Source organism: Epinephelus lanceolatus, chromosome 13, assembly GCF_041903045.1.
Source record: "Epinephelus lanceolatus isolate andai-2023 chromosome 13, ASM4190304v1, whole genome shotgun sequence".
NCBI classification, from domain to species: domain Eukaryota; kingdom Metazoa; phylum Chordata; class Actinopteri; order Perciformes; family Serranidae; genus Epinephelus; species Epinephelus lanceolatus.
Genome location: NC_135746.1, coordinates 44,175,020 through 44,194,785, shown reverse-complemented (window position 1 = coordinate 44,194,785; position 19,766 = coordinate 44,175,020). Strand labels below are relative to the sequence as shown.

Genomic DNA, 19,766 nt, shown 5'->3' with positions numbered 1-19,766 from the left:
CAGTACACTCTGCCAGTAATTTAATAATATTGATGCCAGTTGTTACATTTGAATGTTTTAGTAGTAAACCATGTTCTAAATGGGATAATGTATAGTGAGCCGGTGAAAGTTGAAAAATAACTCTGCTGCACTCAGGGTTCCATTCCCCTGTCGGGAGTTATTTTTCAACAGTCACCGGCTCACTATACATTATCCCTTACGTGTCTACTGTTGTTTGTACTGATACTGTTAATATTGGTATAATTTACTGTGAGTTGGTTGTACTGGTACTGTGCATTCTGGTATAATTATTTGCATTACTATTTGTTTTTTCTTCAGATAAATCTGATAATTGTTGCTCGGTCTCTTTACTCATTTATTTAGCAGAGTGTCCACACACCTTCTCATTCTACATATACACAGAGGTATACTGGTGGCTTTACAGCCTACATTTTATTGATTATCTCTGATCCCCACAATCAATTTGGTCGTTGCGACAGCGCTGACGCTAGGTGGCACCAAGCTAAAAAAAAAACCTGAATCCTATCTGTTGCCTCTTTAAGTATACTGTAAGTATACCTTTTTTAAACTAAAACTTAAGTTAGTATACTTTCAGTTTACTTTAAATGTACTATCAGGGATCTACTAAACAAAAGTATACTTAGTTTATACTGACAAGTACACAGAAAAAGTTTAAGCATACTTTGCCTATACTTTTACTTACATGCAAGTATATTACAAGTATATTGTATAGAAAGTATATAGCCCTGCCTGCACTTAAAATGAAGTATTCTTGTACTGTACTACAGCTGGCGTGTGGGTGTATACTTCTATAGCTATATAACATTAACTATTCCTCAAAAAAGAATTAGAGTTGTTGTTTTTGTTCAAAAGTGTGTTTGTAGGTATGGGAAAGTATATATGTTCAGATGAAAAAAAGTCCCAAGTTCAGTTGTTTAGTTCAGAAAAATAAAGTTGATTGTTTTGAATAATGAAAAGGTCTGAGATGTCTTTCTACATTTACTCGAGTGTCTTCAAGGTAAATAATCAGACTTGTGGACTAGTATAACAGTATGTTTATTCACAGTATTATACAAAGTATACTTTCATAAATTACTGTATATACCTTTGTATGCGGTAAACATAAGAGTAGTACACTGAGTAAGAGGAGTATGCTTTGGGTATAAGAAAAGTAAAATGTGAGTATAAGGTTATTGTAATGTACATATAGGAATAGTATAATTTAAGTATAAGAATAGTATACTTTGAATAGCCATGGTATACCTTGAAGTATAAGTGTAGTATAATGTAAGTGTAGGAGTAGTGTAAGTATAGGCAAAGTATAATTTGAGTATGTATTAAGTATAAAAATAGTGCATTTCAAGTATAACAGTAGTATACCTTTAGTATTAGAATAGTATAATGTTAGTATTGGAAGTGTGTACTTTAAGTATACACAAAGTATTATTTGAGTGGCCTATACGAATGGTACATGTTAAGTATAATGGGGCGGCAGTAGCTCAGTCCATAGGGACTTGGGTTGGGATCCGGTGGGTCGCCAGCTCAAGCCCGTGTCCGGACCAAATATGGAGCGCGCACCTCATGAGACTAAATTGGAGGACAGTTTGATACAGCGCAGTGAAGTCCACTGAGTCCAAGTCAAATTTAAACAATACTGGGTGGGTTTTGTTGTGAAAGATTCGGCCGGAAGTTCTGATTCTTTTCACCACGAAGGGCTTGTGGACTGTATAAATAAATGATGAGAGGGCCGGGCTGACTGACTAGATGCTGCTGCTGCTCACCAGCAGAGACAAAACACGTTTCCGCGGCTCAGAGGAGGGACTGAACCAAACCAGAGGAATATTTCACACACTGTTTCTGTCCAGCTCCAGGAGCGGCACGGCGACTGACTGCTGCCTGATTAATCACAGAAAGAGTTTAATTGTGGGGATTAAAAGCCACTCGGGATGACTGATGACCGATGAACAAAAGGTGAGTAAGAACTTTTTTTTTTTTTTTCTTTTTTCGTATGTACTGGGTGCAACGGAATCTCTGCGGTATTTTCCTTATGTTTCATGTTCATGACCTCCTAGTAAATGCCGCTCAGCTATTTGACAAAGAAAAAAAAACCCATTGATATTATGCAAGTGAAATCACACCGAATGCTTTACAGTCAGGCAGTTTCCCCACTTCAAAATATATGGGGTGCCGTTTGTAAAGTGGCTCACGCTGAAAGTAACATTAATAACATTTTGCCACATTTAACTTAAAACAATGTCTAAAAAAAGTGTTGTGTATTTTTTGACATCACCTTTTACCACATTTACAGCAATATTTGTTAACTTAGAAATATTTTAAATAATTAAATCTAAATATTAAATGTGGCACCTAAATGTTAAATGTTAAATCTAAATATTAAATCTAAATCTAAATGTTAAATCTAAATGCTTAATCTAAATCTAAATATTAAATCTAAATCTAAATCTAAATGCTAAATCTAAATCTAAATGCTAAATCTAAATCTAAATGTTAAATCTAAATATTAAATCTAAATCTAAATCTAAATGCTAAATCTAAATCTAAATGTTAAATCTAAATGTTCTGGGTGAAACTAAATATTTAGCAAATTCACACTGCCGGTCACCGGAAGTACCAAAAATAAAAGCTCGAGATGGTCAGACTGTGTTTATAGTATCAAATAATGAATTAAAACCAACTTATCGGGGGAAAATGAACACTTGAACATACAGTACAGGCCAAAAGTTTGGACACACCTTCTCATTCAATGCGTTTTCTTTATTTTCATGACTATTTACATTGTAGATTCTCACTGAAGGCATCAAAACTATGAATGAACACATGTGGAGTTATGTACTTAACAAAAAAAGGTGAAATAACTGAAAACATGTTTTATATTCTAGTTTCTTCAAAATAGCCACCCTTTGCTCTGATTACTGCTTTACACACTCTTGGCATTCTCTCCATGAGCTTCAAGAGGTAGTCACCTGAAATGGTTTCCACTTCACAGGTGTGCCTTATCAGGGTTAATTAGTGGAATTTCTTGCTTTATCAATGGGGTTGGGACCATCAGTTGTGTTGTGCAGAAGTCAGGTTAATACACAGCCGACAGCCCTATTGGACAACTGTTAAAATTCATATTATGGCAAGAACCAATCAGCTAACTAAAGAAAAACGAGTGGCCATCATTACTTTAAGAAATGAAGGTCAGTCAGTCCGGAAAATTGCAAAAACTTTAAATGTGTCCCCAAGTGGAGTCGCAAAAACCATCAAGCGCTACAACGAAACTGGCACACATGAGGACCGACCCAGGAAAGGAAGACCAAGAGTCACCTCTGCTTCTGAGGATAAGTTCATCTGAGTCACCAGCCTCAGAAATGGCAAGTTAACAGCAGCTCAGATCAGAGACCAGATGAATGCCACCCAGAGTTCTAGCAGCAGACCCATCTCTAGAACAACTGTTAAGAGGAGACTGCGCCAATCAGGCCTTCATGGTCAAATAGCTGCTAGGAAACCACTGCTAAGGAGAGGCAACAAGCAGAAGAGATTTGTTTGGGCCAGGAAACACAAGGAATGGACATTAGACCAGTGGAAATCTGTGCTTTGGTCTGATGAGTCCAAATTTGAGATCTTTGGTTCCAACCGCCGTGTCTTTGTGAGACGCAGAAAAGGTGAACGGATGGATTCCACATGCCTGGTTCCCACTGTGAAGCATGGACGAGGAGGTGTGATGGTGTGGGGGTGTTTTGTTGGTGACACTGTTGGGGATTTATTCAAAATTGAAGGCACACTGAACCAGCATGGCTACCACAGCATCCTGCAGTGACATGCCATCCCATCCGGTTCGCGTTTAGTTGGACGATCATTTATTTTTCAACAGGACAATGACCCCAAACACACCTCCAGGCTGTGTAAGGGCTATTTGACCAAGAAGGAGAGTGATGGAGTGCTGCAGCAGATGACCTGGCCTCCACAGTCACTGGACCTGAACCCAATCGAGATGGTTTGGGGTGAGCTGGACCACAGAGTGACGGCAAAGGGGCCAACAAGTGCTAAACACCTCTGGGAACTCCTTCAAGACTGTTGGAAAACCATTTCAGGTGACTACCTCTTGAAGCTCATCGCGAGAATGCCAAGAGTGTGCAAAGCAGTAATCAGAGCAAAGGGTGACTATTTTGAAGAAACTAGAATATAAAACATGTTTTCAGTTATTTCACCTTTTTTTGTTAAGTACATAACTCCACATATGTTCATTCATAGTTTTGATGCCTTCAGTGAGAATCTACAATGTAAATAGTCATGAAAATAAAGAAAACGCATTGAATGAGAAGGTGTGTCCAAACTTTTGGCCTGTACTGTACATTAGTGTGATAATAACTACCTAAAATAACAAAAAACATGTTTGGAGAAATTTTATTTGACGTGTACTTTGAGTTGTCAGTGTCCCTTGGGAGGGAATCGCCTTAACAAATACTTCCGGGTAGAAAACCATCAGTGTCTGATGTTGGTAAAGTCTATAAACACAATGACTGAATGGTTATCATAGATTAGCGGGGCTAACCGTTAGCTGTTAGCCCCGTTAGCAGTGTCTGTAATGACTCATTAAGTCTAAACGGTCCGTGAAAAAATATTTTTTTCCAGTGGATGTTTTAGTTACAACATGATTGAGCTAGCAAAGCAGTTTTGTGTTGCTATGTGTGGTATTTATTCAGTTTTGGGAAATCACGATGTCTAGAAAGCACGAGTGGCCGCAGCTGACAGGGTCAGCTAACAGCAGAAGCAAAGCTAATGTCAGGACGTCATCTGTTAAAAGCCTCCTGTTGTTGGATACGACATGAAACTACTTCAGTTAGCTCAATCATGTTATAACTAAGACATCCGCTCGCAAAAAATATTTTTTTCATGGACCGTTTAGACTTAATGAGTCATTACAGACACTGCTAACGGGGCTAACAGCTAATGGTTAGCCCCGCTAATCTACCATAACCATTCAATCATTGTGTTTATAGACTTTACAAACATGAGATTAGTCTAAACGGTGATATAGTGACGTTAAAAATGTGAGATATTCATATATATATGTAGCTAAACTCTGCTGGTTTTCTACCCGGAAGTATTTGTAAACAACAAGGTGCTTCCCTCCAAAGGGACACTAACAACTCAAAGTACACGTCAAATAAAATTTCTCCAAACATGTTTTTTGTTATTTTAGGTAGTTATTACCACACTAATGTATGTTCAAGTGTTCATTTCCCTCGATAAGTTGGTTTTAATTCGTTATTTGATTTTATAAACACAGTCTGACCATCTTGAGCTTTTATTTTGGTACTTCGGGTGACCAGCAGTGTGAATTTGCATATTAGCTAAATATTTAGTTTCACCCAGAACATTTAGATTTAACATTTAACATTTAGATTTAGATTTAACATTTAGATTTAGGATTTAGATTTAACATAAAGGGCTCTAGTTTCGCAGACCAGGCGAGGCGGGGGCGCAGCGCACCTGCGCTTCGCCAACTGGGTGTGGCCAGGCGGATTTTGCAAGCTTGGCACACCGTGCCCCTGGTGCAGCTACTCCTCTTTTCCACCTCCGTCCCTCCTACCTGCGCAAGTCGGAAAGAGGGAGGAGAGAAGGCGTGGAGTGGGTTTTACACACATCACACCAATCACATGAGCCCCTCTCCTCGCCCTTAAATGCGCCGCGCGAAGGTGTAATTAGAGTTTACTCAATTTGCCATGGCAGAAGAGAGTAGCAGCATCAGACACCCAAACTTCTCCCAGGAGGAAACTGATGTTTTGGTCCGGGAGGTCCAAGCTCGCAGTGTCCGAATATACGGAACTGCGAGCAGACCTCCACGGGCTGATGATGCAAAGGTAGCCTGGGAGGAGGTCACCACAATTGTAAATCAATGTTGCGTTTCTCTCGTGCGCGCGCTCTCTCTCTTTCTCTCTCGCAGTCTCACTCTGTTTGTTTTCTTTTGACTTTTCTAAGATGACAGATGCTGAATATATACTCCCTATCTGATGCTGTGGCTGTTTGTGGTTGGCTGAGAGGGATGTGAACTCATTAGTTTTGCTAATCAAATCAGGTTGGGTTTCCATTACGCATGCCAAACGTGCCAGACGGTGCCAATCCCCTTTGATCTGACATCAGATGTGACGGGACAGTCGATATAGAGATACATTTATGTGCTGATTGCAGATAGTTGCATTGAATAGTGGTTTTTGTGGCTATTTATTGCATCGTTAATGTGCCTGATATTCTGGAAACCTGCCTGTGAGGTTTTGGTGACGTGTGCGCACTGTCCCCGGTTAGCCAATCTTCGGCTTACACTGGCTGCGCTCCCCCTGCGCTGACAGTAGACATGGTTTCAGCTGGCGAGCTTTTAGCGCACCTTCGGCGAAGGCTTTTGGCACGAAACTATCACTGCACCAAGCTGGATCTGTGGACACCTCCCCCTGCTGCGCTGCCACACCCATCTCAGCGCACCTCGGTCTGCCAAACTACCAAACAGAGCGCACCTCAGGTTGTGCTGCTCGAAACTAGCTCTGCGTGGGGTTCGCCACCCTGCGCCACCCTGCGCCGCGCCAGGAAACTAGAGCCCTTAGATTTAGATTGAATATTTAGATTTAACATTTAGATTTAGATTTAGCATTTAGATTTAACATTAAGATTTAGATTTAGATGTAGCATTTAGATTTAGATTTAATATTTAGATTTAACATTTAACATTTAGGTGCCACATTTAATATTTAGATTTAACTATTTAATATATTTCTAAGTTAACAAATATTGCTGTAAATGTGGTAAAAGGTGACGTTAAAAAATTCACAACACTTTTTTAAACATTGTTAGAAGCTAACTGCGGCAAAATGTTGATGTTATTTTCAGTGTGAGCCACTTTACAAACGGCACCCCATAAAAATATGTCCTCTTCACGCCATGCTGTCCAGTCGCCAAATCAAGTTGGAAAAAACTCCGGTTTGATGTACATGTTAATGGCCTCAGCTGGGTTGCCTTCAGGTTTTTTTTTTTGTTTTTTTTTATGGGTTTTTTTTTTTGTGCTCTTGAATGGTGGCAATTATTATATGGCCGTTTTTTGCTCTGAGCTCACCTTTCAGGTACAAACAGACACGCTAAATGAGAGACAGGTTGAAATAAGAAACACTGCAGTCACTACCTTTTTCAGGAAATCATGAGTAAGTTATTCGGTATGTTAATGCACTTGTAAAACCTTGTGGTTTATATTAACCCTTGTGTTGGTTGTCGTTGGCCTTATTGTTTGAGGGCTCACAGAACCCATTAGGTTGTTTTATAATAAATAATAATAATCTAATTAAAAAAATCCCTTTTAAATCAATTTTGTTCTTTCTCCTGACGTTATTATACGTAAAGTATTACTGAAGTAGTAGCCCCTCTCTCTGCCACGAACTGGGCTTTGACATTTGATAAAGGTAACAAAATAGAGAAATGCCCAAAAAGCATTAGGTCTACTATTACACTAATTATTAAACAAATACTTTGCTATTATTGGCTATGCATTAGGTCTTAATCAATAACTGTTTTCTCACATGAACAAACTATATAAATACTGAATAAATAACATTACTATGACTGATATCCAATGGACTTATTAAAAATGTGGGAGGGTAGTGCTGTGAAAAAAGGACCGTCAACATCAATCACAGACACACAGCATGATTATGAACATCCATTACAACTGCAGTCTCTGACAGCCCCAAGCTGAATCTTTTCTGTGGTGGGCTTTTAAATCATGCATTTTGTTCAGAAACATAATCATAAGCAATTCTCATGAAGTCATAAAATTCTGTCAAGGTGAAATCCTGGAACTTTCCTCCAGTATTTGGGAAACCATGTTAAACAAAATATTGGTATTACAAGTAGCTACTACTTCAAAACATGTCTGGAGGAGACTTTAATATTCCATGCATGGAAGGGTTAAGTCAGTGGGTGTTTCTCAAAGTCAAGGAAGGATCCTCAAAAGGCCGAATTTGAAGGACGCTATGTCATTGACCTCCGCCGAAGGACTGTTCCAATGTCAAGGATCCTTCCGAGTTTCACTGAGGACTGAGTCCTTCAGCTTGTTTGAGATGAACTGCGCCTCGCCTGGAAAGTAGACAAGAGCAGGCGGCTGCAGCAGGAGGCAGTGACAAAAAACCGCAGTCAAGTTGGACAGTTTACAGACAGTGGGTGTTTCTCAAAGATCCTCCCAAGGAAGGATCCTGCAGAGGCAAGGCAAGAGTCCTCCCAAGCATTCAGTGAACACACATTGGAACAGGCTAACAAGTGTCCCCACGTGATCATCATTAACCCTCAGCAGACTGAGGGGGTTAATCATTGCGCCGCACTCTCAGAGTCTAAAAGTTTGCTTTCACTCACCTCTGCAGCAGCTGCTCCTGTCATCCATCGTTCTAATCTGATCAGCTCCACTTGCATGGAAACAAATCTGTTTCATATGTATTGTAACTGTGTGGAAACGTTTTGTAACTGCGTGAAAAAGTTTTGTATGAATGCATTCAAATCCGTGAATGTGTAAAAAATATCTGAACAAATCTGTTCAGAGATCCGTAGCTGTGCATGACATTTTGTGACCAAATGAAAAAGATTTGCACAATGATGAAAATATTTTGCAGTTATGGATCAAAGTTTCACAAGTACAAAAAAGTTTTACAGATACGCATCAAATTTTCACAAGTACAAAAAAGTTTTACAGTGCACTGAGTCCACAGTTACGGATCAGACCTACAAGTACAAATCAGAGCTACAAGTACAAGTCGGTACAAGTAGTTTTGACTATTATTTGACACATTCAAAGGAATAGCCAATCGGGACACTGAGATTTGACTATCCAATAAGGAATATAGCTTTACTATCCAATCACGGAGCCAGGGGGCAGGCCGTCTTTGCCCCGGGTCAGTGGCTACAACCTAAATTCTGTATTCAGTTCCAGAACAGCTTTAGCTCAATCAACTCTGTGGCATGGGAAAAGATTGTAGAGCGTGTTAATGGGTAATGTGAAGTGATGTTATTTAATGTGATGCGTTAATGCGCGTCTAATATACAGAAAATGTAGACACATTTTTTTATATTAACAATGTTCATGTATTTATCTATAATTTGCTATGTCCTCTTATTTAGCTGTAATCTCATGGGGCCCAAACACACTTGGCAGCAACTCAAAATCAAACACAAAAATATTCTACAGACTGGTAAGAAATTATGCTACTTAACTTCATTCTCACAATATTAGGTTTAGGTTAATTGAATCGTTGAATTGCTGTGAAATGACTTCCAAATCACATAATCTGTGAGTCCCATAAATGCAGCCAATAACACCGCATAATCTTTAAATATATGAAAAGTATTCATAAATCATTGCATGTTAATGGAAACGCCTAGAAGGTGCAGCTTGGACACATCATTAGTGATGAACCCAGGGTCACAGGGTGTTTCGGGTCTCAGATCATCAGACACCCTCACCTGTGCGACCCAGCAGGGGTTGATGAGTCTCCGGCTTGTGTCCAAGCAGCGTGCTACTCCATGCTTCGCCCCTCCTGATCCACAACCACCTGGAAGCTTTGTCTGCTGCTTCACTGATGTTTCTGGTTGCTTTCCTCTCTAGGAACCCTCTTATGCCATGCATTGTATAATGTATCCACATAGAATAATTTCTTATTAACACTGACATACCTGCAATTCTGTGGAATTACTCTTTGATGATCCTTACTGATTTATGCCCAGGGAAAACCACAAAAACAGGCTTTTCAGAGCCAAAGTCACTTTTCTTATGGCCAGACAAACCCTTGCCTTGCTGATGTGTTCAGTATCTCTGATGTTATAAAGAAAAACTGCCTTAACCGAAGAATTGAAGGGTAATGCACAGAATTTGCTCAGATGATAATGCAAATCCACAGTGTGTAATATTTGATATATCTGGATGGAGAAGATTGTTCAGATAAGTTCTATCTTTCATATAGACCCTCCTCCGGGAAAGATAAGATATCCAAATGGGGTCTAATTACCCTCTCCTTATGCAACAGCCTCTTAATAAATTGTGCCTCAACGTCCATGACTTTATTCACAAAAGGACACGCCATGTCTCTCCTTCCTCCTACACGTTCAGGGGCGATAAGCTTCAGGCTTAAATGAAGCAAACCTGCCAGCCAGCAGATGAGTTTCCCTCATCTCAGGCTTAACATATTCAGAGTTTTCACTAATTCTTCTCTCTGTAATAGGGAAATAACAGAGAAGAAAACAGTCATAGGGTACACTGTCTCATCCAGATTGGTGTGTTTGCTACTCTTATCACTCTTCCCATAGTGCAGGGATACTCAACTTGTTTGCCTGGGGGCCACTTTTGCTAAAAGACAGAGGGCCAGGACCCAGTTGCAGCAGCCCCACACAAGTCAGGTGTACACTGGGGCATTTCTAGGATGTGAGGATATTCAGGGCTTAGCGAGGGCCTCTGTCCACCCTGGTCTCACTCCCATCTCGTCAAATACTGACAATTGGTCAATGACCTGTTAGCGCCATTCACCGCCACACAGAGGGACCCTTTAGTGGCAGTATGAGATGACCTGGGTTGTGACAGCAGCAGAGAGCAGGGTCCGACATTAACGGTTGCCTGAATGCCCGGGGCAAGTAAAAATAGCCGGCGGGCCAGCAGACCCTGCGCAGACATGCCAGATCGGGCAAGCAGCACCGACTCGGATTTATTTATTTATTTTTTTTCTAATCGCAGGGCAGGAATTATACCACGGCCAAACGGCCAGTGCCGTAATCCCCCTCCTACCCATACGGCCAGTGTAGCATGTCCTGTTTTTTTTAACATTAACATGACAAACAGCCAGGCTACGGCTAACAAGTTAATGTACTGACACTCCTTAGACAGACACACATACCGGACAGCCTCTCAGTCCTTAGCCGCTAACGTTAGCTCATGTACAACACAGGTACCACACAGAAATTTTTACAAAGGGTCATAATGTGCTTCTAGTGACTGTTAAATCGCCAGCGAAAGTTGTTTACACTGCCTGCTCTCATGGGACAAAGATCCTCTGAGAAGGAAGACGGTTCACTCTGCTCTGCTGCCAGGAACAAACTGGGAGGCAAAGATCCTCTCTGAGGAAGAGGGTTCACTTTGCTGCAGGGTTCACCAAAACGTTTTTTTGTTTTTTTCTTTCAATAAATTGAACACACATTAAAGAACATACAAGATCCTGTAGAGAATTAATACATATAATACAATACAATACAATACAATAAACATTGTCAAATTAAATGAAGGAAGAGGATTTTTTTTAAAGTCAAATAAAATATTGGGGATTTATGTAAAAATATACATAGAGACATATAAATAATTATATAATTAAAGATATGTAGGCTATATTAGGTGAATACTCATGTCAGTGACCCTGACCACTGGCATTGGCAAAAGAACTGGAGTTGGTTCCCGGACGCTGCACTGCGGCCAAATGTATGTAATGTGCTGAGAAAGGTCAATAAAGAATCTTCTTCTAATAATAATTTCTTAATAACGAGGAGATAACAAAAGAATAAAGAGATTTCAAAGACTTAAAAAATAAGGGACATGAATCAAAACAACAAGAAACGAGATATATCCCCAGTCATGCACACCCAGTTTTAATAAACTCAGTACTGTTTTTCAACACCTATATTGTTTTGTCTTCATTCAATGTAGTTAGCACATATTGTTATTGCGCCATTGGTGCCCCAATAAATTTGTATTTATCAAAGGTCAAAGTGGCCTTGCCTTAAAAATGACTTAATTCCAGGCCTGTAATCGTGTCTTTCCTCTCCTGTTGCTGTCCTCGGAGGGGCCAGTTGCAGTGTGCTGCTTTTTTATGTGCTGCTGCCTCCATCAGCTGAGCGTCTCTGCTGATGTAAGATATAAGTCATGAGCGAAAATATGCACCACACAGCCAGAAAAATAACCTCTTAAGCAGGGCAAGTAAGAATTTAGATGGGGTAAGTAGATTTGAGAAGTACTTGCCCGGCAGGGCAAGTAGGAAAAAACCTTAACGTCGGAACCTGGAGAGTGTGTGTAAGCATTTCTGTGGTGACAATCCATGAAAAATCTCCACAATCCTCATCATTTATGCTTTTTAAAACCTCACCAGTGAAGGTTTTAGTCTTTATCTACATCCACAAGTGAGTTTTATTACTGGAAGAGCACTGTTGACTGAAAGCAGACCATAGACAGGCTCTAGCACTTGGACCAATGTACAGCTGTCCCGCTACCTGCAGCCCAGCCACTACTACCAGGCTCAGGCTTCAGCTGCAGTGGGAGCCAAGCCCAGGCTACCAGTTACCAGCCAGGCCGATGCTACCAGCTACCATCTGGGCTACCAGCTACCATCCAGGCCGGTGCTACCAGCTAGCATCTGGGCTACCACAGTCTGGGCTACCAGCTACCATCTGGGCTACCAGCTACCAGCCAGGCCAGTGCTACCAAATACCATCTGGGCTACTAGGTACCATCTGGGCTACCAACTACCATCTGGGCTACCAGCCAGGCCAGTGCTACCAGCAACCATCTGGGCTACCAGCCAGCTAGCATCTGGGCTGCCAGCTAGCATCTGGGTTACCAGCCAGCTAGCATCTGGGCTAGCATTTAGCATCTGGGATAGCAGCTAGCATCTGGGATAGCAGCTAGCATCTGGGCTACAAGCCAGGCCAGTGCTACCAGCTAGCATCTCGGCTACACCGGCGAAAACGGCCAGCAACAAAGCAACGCCTCTTGCATTTTTGAAAAGGACACGCCTTCTCGGAAATGTGGGCTCCCCCTTTTCTCGTCCGCAAGGAAACAAACACACAGAGAGCTTGAAAATGGATGCCGAGAGATTTAACTCCGTTTTATCAAACGTGTGCTCATCCATGAAGAAAATATTTTTTCCAGCGGATGTCTTAGTTACAACATTATTGAGCTAACTGGAGTAGTTTCATGTCGTATCCGACAACGGGAGGCTTTTAACAGATGATGTCCTGTTAGCTTTGCTGCTAGTGTTAGCTGTCCCTGTCAGCTGCAGCCACTGATGCGTTCTAGACATCGTGATTTCCTAAAACTGAATAAATGCCACACATAGCAACATAGATCTGTTGAATCCAAATATGCACAAATTGACTGATGATTTCATTTAAGTAATGTACAGTATGAGTCTTTTTCCAGTGATTACAAAACCAAGCAGAACAACTACCCATTGTGCAACTCTGATTGACAGTATATTTACAAATAATATGGAAAGCAATTCTGTGAGTGGATTATTAGTGAACGACATAAGTGATCATCTGCCTGTCTTTGCAATTTATGAATGTAATTATAGGAAGAAAAGGGAGTCTTATGAAATAAAATACAGGAGAAGGAGAACTGAGGAAACTATATCTGCATTTAGAAATGATTTAATGAATTATAACTGGAATGGAATATGCAAAGAAGACGATGTTGATAAAGCTTGTGAGTTATTATAAAATATAGGATGCCTGAGGCAGAACAAAAATATAAGAAATACAAGAACAAGTTGATTTAATATTATGAGGAAGAAGGAATATTATACAAAAATACGAGATGATAATAAAAGTAATGCAAAAGGAATATGGAACATATTAAATAGTATTATTAGAAAGAGACAAACAGGGGCATCGGTGGCTTAGTGGATAGAGCAGACGCCCATGTACAAGGCTGTTGCTGCAGCGGCCCGGGTTTGACTCCAGCCTGTGGCCCTTTGCTGCATGTCATTACCCCTCTCTCTCTCCCCCTTTACACTTAACTGTCCTATCTATAAAGGCAAAAATGCCCCAAAAAATATCCATCCATCCATCCATCCATCCATCCATCTTCTAACCGCTTCATCCTCTTGAGGGTCGCGGGGGGGCTGGAGCCTATCCCAGCTGACATTGGGCGAGAGGCAGGGTACACCCTGGACAGGTCACCAGACTATCACAGGGCTGACACATAGAGACAGACAACCATTCACGCTCACATTCACACCTACGGACAATTTAGGGTTATCAATTAACCTAATCCCCAATCTGCATGTCTTTGGACTGTGGGAGGAAGCCGGAGTGCCCGGAAAGAACCCACGCTGACACAGGGAGAACATGCAAACTCCACACAGAAGGGTTCCCACACCCGGGATCGAACCGGGAACCCTCTTGCTGTGAGATGACAGTGCTAACTACCACCCCCCCAAAAATATCTTTAAAAAAAAGAAAGAGACAAACAAATCCAACATATCCAGAACATTTTATTGATAATAACATGATAATTACTAATAGGAATGATGTGGTTGAGGGATTTAACAACTTCTTTGTTAATGTGGGTCCAAAACTAGCTAATGAAATAAATAGTACAGGGAGGAGATATGGTGAGGAAGGTGAGGAGAGAAACACCCACTCCATCTTTCTGGGAAGTGTAGAAAAAAAAAGAAATTATTGATATAGTAAACAAGTGTGCAAATAAAACATCCACTGATTGGAATGATATTGATATGACCTTGGTAAAGAAATTAATGGATGGAATTACTGATCCACTAACACACATTTGTAATTTATCATTCAAAACAGGTAAATTCCCAGATAAAATGAAAGTGGCAAAAGTCATATATAAAGCTGGCGATAAACATCATTATACCAATTATAGACTGGTTTCTGTACTTTCCCAGTTCTCAAAGATACTGGAAAACACTCTTTGTTTTAAGACTGGACAACTTTTTTGAAAAGCATAATTTGTTAATGGACAGTCAGTATGGTTTCAGATCTGACAGATCAACTTCTATGGCACTAATGGAGTTGGTAGAGGATTTAACAGGATGTATAGAAAACAAAAAACATGCAGTGGGAATATTTATTGATTTAAAAAAAGCATTCAATACGATTGACCATGACCTTAAAAAGATGGATAGGTATGATTTTAGAGGGGTGGCATTTGACTGGCTGAAAAGTTATATGGGAAACAGACAGCAATTTGTGCAGTTGGGTCAATATAAGTCAGGGTGCCTGGACATTGCCTGTGGTGTTCCATAGGGGTCAGTACTGGGCCCCAAATTGTTTATTCTATATATCAATGATATTTGTAAAGTATCAAATGTATTGAAATTTGTTGTTTTTGCAGACAACACAAACATTTTTTATTCTAGGGAGGACTTGACGCAGCTTTTGGATGTGGTAACAAAAGAAATAGGTAAATTAAAATGTTGGTTTGATACAAACAAGTTATCACTAAATTTGAGCAATTTAGAAATAATAACAGCTCCCTGATACCTCTACTAGAATGTCTAAAAGATATCAAGGCATGGATGGCTTTTAATTTTTTAAACTTGAATGAGGACAAAACTGATGTTATAGTGTTTGGACCCAGTCGGGTCCGTGATGTCCCTCCTATAGACCTGGGTCCACTCCAGCCCTATCTAAAACCCATAGTCACCAACCTTGGCGTTAAAATAGACAGTGGTTTTAAACTTGATAAACAGATAAATTCGCTTTTATCTAAAATAAAAAGTGTAGTATCCTTTAATGACTTTGTTTGGACTACTGTAATGCTCTTTATATTGGTATTAACCAGTCCTCCCTTGCACGCTTACAGTTAGTCCAAAACGCAGCAGCGCGGCTTTTAACAGGAGCCTGAAAGCATGATCACATTACCCCTGTTCTCGCCTCCCTCCACTGGCTCCCTGTCTATTTTAGAATTAATTTTAAGATCTTGTTGTTAGTTTTTAAGTCATTAAATGGGCTGGCGCCTGAGTATATCACATTTATGATATTTGGAAATCGTATGTCAAAGTGGAAATTGATAATGTACTTTTTCTGGTATTTCTGGGTATTGTAATAGACCATAAGCTCTGCTGGAAACCCCAAATAAAAACTGTGTGTACTAAGATTGCCAGAAGCATTGGAATATTGTATAAAGTTTGGTTTAGTTTAGTTTATTTACTTTATTAATCCATCTGAGGGGAAATTCAATGTTTTCACTCTTGCTTGTCAATTACACACAGGTCCGAAAGACACACACACATGCACAAACAGGACCTATACATGCACAAAGTGGAGAGATGTCAGAGTGAGGGGGCTGCCCTTGGTGAGGCGTCCTGAGCGGTTGGGGGTTTCGGTGCCTTACTCAAGGGCACCTCGGCAGTGCCCAGGAGGTGAACTGGCACCTCTCCAGCCACCAGTCCACGCTCCATATTTTGGTCCGGACAGGCGACCCTCCGGTTCCCAACCCAAGTCCCTATGGACTGAGCTACTGCCGGGATGCATCCTGTGTCAGAAAAAGCTACACTCTGTATTGTGCATTAATATTACCATATCTTATGTATTGTGTGGAAGTATGGGGAAATACGTATAAGAGCACCCTACAGAAGATTTGTATATTACAAAAAAAGCAATAAGTATAATAATCACGTTGGGTATTGTGAGCATACAAATCAACTGTTTATAAAAACACAGACTGAAATTTATAGATTTAGTGAAGCGGAGAACTGCAGTAATCTTGTTCAAGGCAAGAAATAATGCACTGCCAGGCAACATTCAAAAATTGTTCATGGGGAGAGAGGGAAATTATGATTTATGAGGCAAATTTAATTTAAAACAACCTTCTGTTTGGACTACTCTGAAAAGTTTTTGTGTTTCAGTTTGTGGAGTTACCCTTTGAAATGGCTTAGATGAGGAAACTAAAAGTAGCAAGAACCGTGTGCAGTTTAAATACAGATATAAGAAAATGTTAAATGATAGGTATAAAAATTAGTATTTAAATGAGTAAATGAGTTTTAATTATATAATTGTTTTGATGTACTTTGTTGGTATTTATTAAAGCCCCTACAAGGAACTTTCATTTTGAGTTGATTTTGGCGACCCTGTGGGCAAAAGCGGTAGTGTTTTGCCGGAATGAAGCCTACATTTCCCATGAGCTCTAGCGCGTATTGTCGTAAAGACGCTTACCTGGCTCGCGCATGTGTTTATTTTGGGGATGAATGAAACAACAAGACAGGAAACTTGGCCCCCGCTCCAATCGGGGATCCCAGCTCACCTCTGTCGCGCCCCAGTTCCACCTCTCTGGCGTAAGTGCCACCGCCGCCGGGGTAAATGCAGCGGTCGGCTGGTAAGGCTGAAGGCCTGTTTGGCGAGCACTTCCACGGCTTCTTGGACTGAGTATGGAGCGGTGCCTCGCCTTTTTACTTCTTGGCACTCGCTGGACCCTGTTGACGCCTGGCTGGTACCTGTCGTCGGCCTGGATGAGGTGTTCCAGCCCCGCGGCCCCTGCTCTCCTTGTGAATCTGCGCAACCTGCGGCCTCTGTGTGTGGCTCCCCAGACAGCAAACGCCGTGGACCCGCCGGCTCCTGCCAGGATTGGGCTGGTCAATGCTAGATCGCTAGCAAACAAAACGTTTATCCTGAAGGATTTCCTGACTTGCCGAGGATTGGATTTTCTCTGTGTGACTGAGACGTGGCTGACTGTTGGTGAGTCCAGCGCTTTCACAGAACTTTTACCCGATGATTGCTGCTATTTTAACTAGGAGGAGGAATAGCGACTATTTATAAGAGTCACTATAAATGTAAGCAGCTCGGTAAGATGACGTGCCGTCTGAGTGCCATCCTGGAAGCAACCTGGGGCGGACCCGGAGACAGTTTCCTAAAGGTATGGATATACACTATATAGAAATAGCTTATCTTCACACCGATGGTCTCATTTTCTGTTGTAGGTCACGCACAGACATAAGCAGAAATGAGAGACTTTTGCATATCCAGTTAAAAGTTCCTTGTAGCGGCTTTAAGTTTCTATTACTTTAATTGTATTTTAGGTTTGTGAGTTTATTTTGTTAGGCCAGAATATTGTAAAGAAGGGGCGAACTAGATAAGCATGTGCTTCTTTCTGTTCCTTCTCGAACTTAATATTTATTTTACATTTTGATTAAGATTGTTTATTTTAACCACTTTTTGTGTTTATTTTATTTTTTTTCTGTAATTATTATTGTATACGATTTGTACGAGATAAATAAATAAATGAAAATGAAATGAAACATTTGTTGACACGCTGGGAAACTACAGTTGTATAAAGGGAGAGAAAGTCTGCATAGAGTGGACAAGTCACTGAGTTGGACGTGTCGAACATACTCCAGACTTTTACCTGGGAGCCCACTGTTCTTGTCCACTGTGAAAGTCAATCGAGTTTTCATGTTGTGTAGTGTGGTAGTATGTTGAGCATGCTGCACTGATGACCTATGTCACATGACGTTATATTATGGTAGTAACAAGCGTACTTATTTTCATGCTCCGTACTTATTGACCAAGCGTCATTTTTTGATGAGTTGAAAGTGTGAATGTGTATCTCTAGGGGATTCTCCCCAGGCATTTTATATGACAAGCAAGCTCTGTTTTGATGCTTTTTTTATGCACTCTAGCACTGTCTTTACACTTACAGTGAAAAAAACAAACATTGTCAATGAGACTGACAATGGTTGGGGGGGGCACCTAGCACTCTATCCAGGGCCAAGCTATTTATTTATTTTTATTTCATTCATTGAAAAAAGAAAAGAAAAAAACAATACAATATAAACACAAAATTCCCAAATCTGAATGAAAGGGAGCAGAAAGAAGAATAATCTTATTTAATCTGCCCCTTTATCCCAAAAAATCAATTTACAAAGCAATTAAATTAAAACAACAACAACAAAATAAACAAAAATAAAATAAAATAGCTGCTGGCCACAACACAGACAGTCGCATTCTTTTTAGTTCCCGAGTTACAATTCAATTAATACCATTCAAACATTTTTTTTTTAAATATACTATACCTGTCATGACAATGGGTATGACAATCAAACATAACTAACATATTTCAATATATTTCCTTAACATACTGGCTTTAATTGTTCTTTTAAATGTAATGTTTGGCTATAAGTTGAGTATCACTGTTATAATGTCTAGACAAAAGAAAAAGTAAACGTGTCACTCGGCGCAGTGTCATCCAGTCCAGAAAGAGCACTAATATGTAGTCGTTCAGGAACCAATACGCAGAACCAAAGTTCACTTTCTTTGAGGGGTACTTGGTACTTGCCATTTTTAGCCCTGTTTCCATGAAACATTTTCGGTATGGTACCTTCGGAACCAAAAGTACCCTCCAGACATGTTACCTTGACTCTTTAAATGTGGGCGGGGTTATTGCCACTCATTGCTCCGTCCAGCACTCACTGTATTTCCTCATTACTGGTGACACAGGAAAGTCTGCACCCCGTTTATCATCCACAGAACGAGACTGCACGCCAACATTTTCAGAACAAAATAACTTAAAATAAAATGGGCTGCAGTGAGAATCTCTCTCCATGGGATATTTAAAAATAGCAGGTTAGTGCATTTAGCCCTTCTCAGGCAAGCTCGGGGGTTTAGTGTTGTATTAGCCCGACGCTACGCAATGCTTTTCTTTTCACTGTAAAAAAGAAATTGTTTTTACGGTAAAATAAAGGCAGCTGTGGTTGCCGAAACTCTACCGTTAAATTACGGTGAAACATTTTCTTCATTTAAGGTAAAAATGTATTGATACTGTTGATTTTACAGTTAAAAAATGTTCTTAATTCGATATTTTACTGTTAAAAAAAGTTTTGAAATTTTAAAACTACTAACACTAACAGCTTTTAGGATTTTTCCAAAACAATGGAAAAAATCCTTCGGCAGGTACTTCATCGGTGTCATCATCTGATACTGCTTTGTGTATCTTTGGCGTGTCAGGTCGTTTGCCA

General features: G+C 40.3%; 1 protein-coding gene across 1 annotated transcript in view; it reads left to right on the top strand.

Annotated features, from left to right (window-relative positions):
• The first annotated feature begins 1,776 nt into the window (after nt 1-1,776).
• opn5 (opsin 5) overlaps nt 1,777-19,766 on the top strand; it is a 223,099-nt gene continuing 205,109 nt past the window's right edge. Inside the window, exon 1 of the mRNA XM_033620292.2 lies at nt 1,777-1,971. The gene's annotated coding sequence lies outside the window, so the exon portion shown is untranslated. The remainder of the gene's footprint in view (nt 1,972-19,766) is intronic.